A 6,000-nucleotide genomic window follows, 5' to 3' on the forward strand; every position below is an offset into this window, starting at 1 on the left:
AAAGTCAAGAGTCTACGAAAACTGCCAAAGAGTTTCCTTCTTCATTTAAAAATCATCTTATCAGTCAGTTAATTCCAACCTTGTAAAACTCTTTTAGACAAATTTACAGCTTTCAGTGCTTTCACCATATGTGGAATTAATCTGACTCCAAGTCAGGTTTGCAACTGTTATTTTTTTATACATAGTTCTTCTTAAAATCTCATCAAAATTTATAGCACCGTATGTCTAAATCAAGTTAAATTAAATACATTAATGCATCACAATGTGCATATGAAACATGGCAAGAGCAAAAGAAATATGAAGAAAGTTGAGTGCTTCTTCCACCCCTTAGGTAAAGATCTCAGCAAGAAGGGTATGAGCATGAGGGACCCTATCAGAATCACAGAACCAGGGAAAAGATGAACAAAACGAATTTCATCTATTTATTCCCAATAAGTGGGAAAGCAAGATGTTCTAGGATAACTTCTCAAGTTCTACTCTCCAAACTGGAAGAAATTCTGAGATAATGGGAACCAGATACAGAAGGAAGGAAGGGGGGAGCAAGGCACTGCCTGACACACAGACAAAACCAGGTCTATCTCCACTGTCATCAAAAGCTCTGTTTAATAAGAAAGAAGGGCTCCGAACATTACGTGTTCATAATATTTTCCATTACTTGCCAAATATATCTGTGAAGAGCAAATCATCACATTGGCTTATACTGTACTTGATTGGAATTAAAATCCCTCCAACTTCAAAGCGAACTCCTGTCATACCAAATGTCCTCAGTGCTAGACTCTAGCTGGCTGTCATGTTTTCTATTTTATTTCATCCTGTTACCTTGTGCCCATGATTCTAACAGGCAGTTCTCCCACCCAGTCATTCCAAATCTAGTACTTGAATCCAAGTCTAACTTCCACTTACTTGTCACATTTTTTATTTCATATTTCCACTCAGGAAACAGAAAGTTGACCCAATCAGGATCAAGAGCAGAGGACATTTATCTGTTACTAAAGGTTTCTCTCTGGGTGTGAGTATAGATTTCCAAACAGCGAACACACAGCATACATACAGATACGAGACTTCATCAAAGGTGTATCTAACATTAAAATCTCTATCGGCAAGAGCCTCCCTAACCGCCAAGCCTGTGACCCTACGAAAAGAAACTGTTTACACTGATACGTTCTTTTCTCATCTAATTTTCACAATCTCTTTCCCATTTCTAAAAATCCAGGTATTTGCCCACTCTAATTGCATTCATGTAAAGTATCTATATATGCTTTCTTTCCACAGAAAAGTGATAACATGAGAGGAAATTATATGCCATTTGTTAGATGTTAAGAATACAGACACACCATAATAGTTAATGGGTATTTATTGTGTACCAGACTCTGTATAGAGAACTTAACACTTGGTTCATCCTTTGCCTTATGTTCAGTCTTTTAGAAGAATCAGTACTACACTCCCTGGATTCTCCCCTATGTCTACAACTCCCCTCTTGGTCTCCTTCACCAACTTGTCTTCCTCCACCCCCTCCCTACATCCCCAGTTCCTTCTTATTGCTGCACTCCAACTGGAGACCATATTTCTTCCCACAGCCTGTGTCATCCCTTCAGCTACAATGATGAACTCATCAATATCAGAGATCATGTACATTATCCTCTCAGCTCACAATTCCAACTGACTGTCTGGCAGAACCTTCCATCTTTCGACAGCTAAAGGGATCTTCATTTACTATAAGCACACCCAGCCATCGAGGTCCAGCACTAATCCTCCAGCTACACAGGATTTACCTGACCTCCACAGTCAGAATATTTTTTAATTTTTTCTTGTATCTGTGTTTCTGTGGAATTTTGTATCTCTGTCGTAGCATTTAACACACAGCTGCCTCAAAATCACAATTACATACATGTCTATAACCTCCATTAGGTAACTGGCAGAGAAGAGTGGGTATGAAGTGAGGAGAGTTGCTGAGGTTTAACGTTTTCTTTCACTGGTCCAGTTTAACATCACATAATCTTGGATTCTTCATCTGTCAAATGGAAATAACATGCTTACTTTATAGGGATGTTGTGAAGACAATATGGAAAGCAGTTTGCATGTAGAAGGGGCTGGAAAAGTAGAAGGTGCCAGGAGCAATATGTTTGTTTGCTTTGAATCCTTAAGGGCAGAGATGTTATCTCCACAGCACCCAGCCAGGACTTTGGTATATTAGTATTGACTAACATCTTCATGGCTCTTTTATTAGATGTGCAACACATTTCCAGGAATTGAAAACTGAAATTTACTTATTTATCACTAAAGCCTCCTTCCAGAGGATGATTTTAGAATAACAGAACTATTAGAAGCGACTGTCCACGTGTTGGTTTTTTCTTTATTAATGAGACCTATTTGGATCCACAAAAGAAATGATGTAAATAAAATAACACTCCTTTCTGACCACCAGGTCTGCTTCAGTGAAGTCTACTGACATCTTTGTAGTTTAGTAGACATATGAGAAAGTGGCAGCCTCTCAAAAATATTTGCTTCATTACAAGATTACTTAAGGAGTAAAGAGTATTTTCTCTGCCAGGGTCCTGGAATCGAATGTCCCTTTGAGTTTCCAGTTACATTTTTGTTCCTTTGGATCCTTGAAATACTCTGTGGTAGGTTTTAACTAATTACCTAAAGCCTTAATAGGAACTTTTCATTGAAAGGTTCAGGATGCTCCTTTTTTCTGACCAACTTTCTATTCTACCTCTTCCTGCAATGACAGGTACCCGACTGACTTTTCCTATACTTCTTAGTCCTACACGCAGAATAAATTGTTATAAGCATGAAAAGTTTTAAACTATAAATGCTTTTGTTTCACCAGATTCAAAAATTCCTCTTTGGGAGCACTTCATGCTCTTTCATTTTCTCTGAGATACAAGAAAGAGACCTAGGAACCCTCAGGAACAAACTTGGACCTGTTTATTGGATGTTGAGCATGTCTGTTAGAGATTTTAATATCAAAATCAGAAAACTCCCAATCACTCTCATAATGATGGATGTATTTGTTTACATCAGTATTCTGTTAGAGAAAAACAGTTTAGAATTGAATGAGACCTCAGTAGTTATGGATTGCAAACTGGTAGGCCACTTGTGGCCCAGATATTTTTTTAATGTGGTCCTTACAGTTTTTTAAATTAAAGACACTTCACATTTAAATATCTGGAAGTTTCTTTTTTCCTTGAAAAAAAGAGAACCTTTTAAAGCCAGGGTGGCAACAACCAGCAACAGGCAAGTAGGAGCTGCCCCCTTTACAGTGGTTTGCATGTTCCAGCCATAATCCACACCACCTCTCTCCCACGCGTTTCCCACTGGGCCTGCTCCAGTCCCTTACCTTGCCTGTCAGACCCCTGCACACACTAGACAAGCAGACACAGGATTTTTTAAAAGGCAAAGAGCCTGGATCCAAAAAGGGCTTTCCCATTCACTAGCTCTGTGACCTTGAGCAAGCTCTGAGTCTAGGTCCCTCAGCTTTAAACTGAAGATACTTCCTTGACCTCACAAGGTTGTTATGGGGATTAAAAAAGAAGTGTACAGAAAGTACTTTGTAAACTGGAATATAAAATGTTTGTCATCCTTATTCATTTCACAGCACCCGCCCCCCGTCAGTAGCACAAATCCCCTCCACCTACCTCAGTTATGATCGCTTCCCTTCTTCCTCCTATAATTACACTCTGTATGACACAGTTTAAAATCTAAATAAAAAGAATTTGACATATTTCCTGACCTCACTTAATAAAAGGTAGAAAAAAGGAACAAATATCAAAGGAAAACAAAATGAATTGTTGAACGCCAGTGGGTCTTTACTAGGCCATTTCTGTTTGTAATGAAGGTATGAAGTTAGTGCAGAGTGTAATTACTGGACTGCAGATCTCTCCAAGTGCTGTGTGATAAGTTCACCCATCAGGTGCCTGAGGCCTAAAGGTGAAACTGACAGCCCAGTTCTTAGGGGTTCCTGTGAGACAGACCTCCTCTTGGGCCTCACCAGTGCTCCAGTAAAGGATCCAATCTACCAGAAAAAAACCAACAGGATCTACAAAGCTGGGCTTCCTTCCTCTCTACATTTTAATATAAGCTCTAAAAGCTTAGAATCTGGTGTATTAAGCTATGGCACACATTTTATATATATAGCTACCTACATACAGATATACGTCAAAAATCAATAAGAGACTTGAAAGAAAACAGAATCTTCTCAGAAATGGGCAGAGGTGCAAAAAACTGCACTCAAAGAGTGATGCAGTGGATACAGAAATGTTAGCAAAGATGTATGCTATGAAAGCTATCTCCTTACATTAGGAATTCACGTATGTATTCCTGTTCTGGTCATTTTACAACAGAAGATCATCCTTGTGTGGGGAACCATAATTAACTCATCTTCTGCTTTTAATGTTAAGACAATCACGCCTGAGTGAACTGCAAAATATACTATGGAAAGAGAGGGGAAGAAGGGGTTTTAATTGGAATCAGCGTTCTTTATAAGATCACCAAAATGGGAGTAATTTATGATTCAGGACTCAATCCGTTGAAAAATCCATCTGACGAATCCTTTTTAAAGCACTCCGTACAGTGCAATTACCGCTTTTCTTGAAGTTGAATGAAACCGTCGCCTGAATACAGATTAACGAATGCCAAATTACCACAAGGTCCTCAGTGTACATTTCACTTTTAAAAATCAAAATAAATAACAGCATCATTTAAGAAACCAGTTCTTTCAACAGACGCCCCAAGGCTGATGTTTAAGCAAGTCTCCTTGGCAACCAAGGAGCAAAGTACATCTTGGGCTACGAGGAAGGGGAGAAAAGGGGGAGCAACTCCAGGGCTGGGTAGAATAAGTAACAGGGAATAGTAATTGCTCCCGCTAGACGACGCTGCTAGAGGCTGCATGCCCCTGAAATTTCAACTCCGGTCTCGCCCCCACTGGCTCACCAGCAGCCTCCCACCCTCTCCCTCCGGTGTGCAGGCACCAACCCCGAACAGGTTACGAGGAGAGAGAGAGACTAGCTTACCCGAGGGGGTGAGCGGTCTCCGGGGTTACGTACCCGAGGCGGCAGCGCAGGCACCGGGCTTTCCCTGATGCACAATGGCCCTGCTTCGCCCGACGATGCCGAGGTTAAGAGAAACCGCAGTAGCTTCGCTCTGCCGGTTTGGGGATGCAGCTGTGAAGAACGAGCGCGCTAGCGCGTGTGTGCGCGTGTGTATGTGTGTGTCCGTGAACGTGTATGCGAGCGTGTGTGGCAGTGAGCGTGTGTGTGTCTACCGCTCCCGGACTCTCCCGCGGGGAAACAGTGTCTCCTAGTAAATGAAAGCAGCTGCCAGCCCCGCGGGTGGCGCGTCCAGCTCGCTCTGCTCTAGGCAACAGCGTCAGCCTGGAAACGCACCTCGGCGGAACCGCGCGGGCTCAGACAGCGAAGGGCTCCGCCCCCTCCCGCCTCCGGCGAGCCAGCGCGCACGCACACCCCGCCCCCTCCGCCGGCGAGCACGCGCGTCCCTCCCCCGCCCCCGCCGCCGGGGAGGCGCGCACGCCGATCACCCCCGTCCCGCTCCCGACGGCGCGCCAGCGCGCGCGCCCGCTCTCCCCGGAAGTCGGCCTCCTCCGAAACGGTACTCTTTTGCTTTCCGACAGTGGCACTGCTGGCCGCTGGATCGCTTGCACCGCCTGCAGTCTCAGCTGCGGCTCCTCCTGCGACGACCGAGATCCTGGGACCCAGCCCGCCTGTTCCCAGACTGCCTCCCAGGGCTGGAGAGCGACCTGCGGGAACAGACGCCGTGGCCCCAACTTGGTGTGGCCGCGGGCTCTGGCCCTCTGCTTCCCTCCCTCGACCCAACTAACTTGTAAAGTTCAAATTGCTCCTATTCCTAGTGGCCCCTTTGCAGGACCTATGTCGTGGCCCTCCTTAGGATAGCATACTTTATGGTACTGTCGAAAACGGCTTTCTGGTAACCTTAAGAAATGACAAGGGATCTCCAGGGATGGACGACGGAAGCCCTGAA

At 43.9% G+C, this 6,000-nt stretch overlaps 1 protein-coding gene across 1 annotated transcript in view; it reads right to left on the reverse strand.

Annotated features, from left to right (window-relative positions):
• KLHL32 (kelch like family member 32) overlaps positions 1 to 5,126 on the reverse strand; it is a 237,904-nt gene extending 232,778 nt beyond the window's left edge. The window contains exon 1 of the mRNA XM_061207178.1: positions 5,049 to 5,126. The gene's annotated coding sequence lies outside the window, so the exon portion shown is untranslated. The remainder of the gene's footprint in view (positions 1 to 5,048) is intronic.
• Between the last annotated feature and the right edge of the window lie 874 nt (positions 5,127 to 6,000).

The sequence above is a fragment of the Eubalaena glacialis genome, chromosome 12 (assembly GCF_028564815.1).
Source record: "Eubalaena glacialis isolate mEubGla1 chromosome 12, mEubGla1.1.hap2.+ XY, whole genome shotgun sequence".
In the NCBI taxonomy this organism is placed as follows: domain Eukaryota; kingdom Metazoa; phylum Chordata; class Mammalia; order Artiodactyla; family Balaenidae; genus Eubalaena; species Eubalaena glacialis.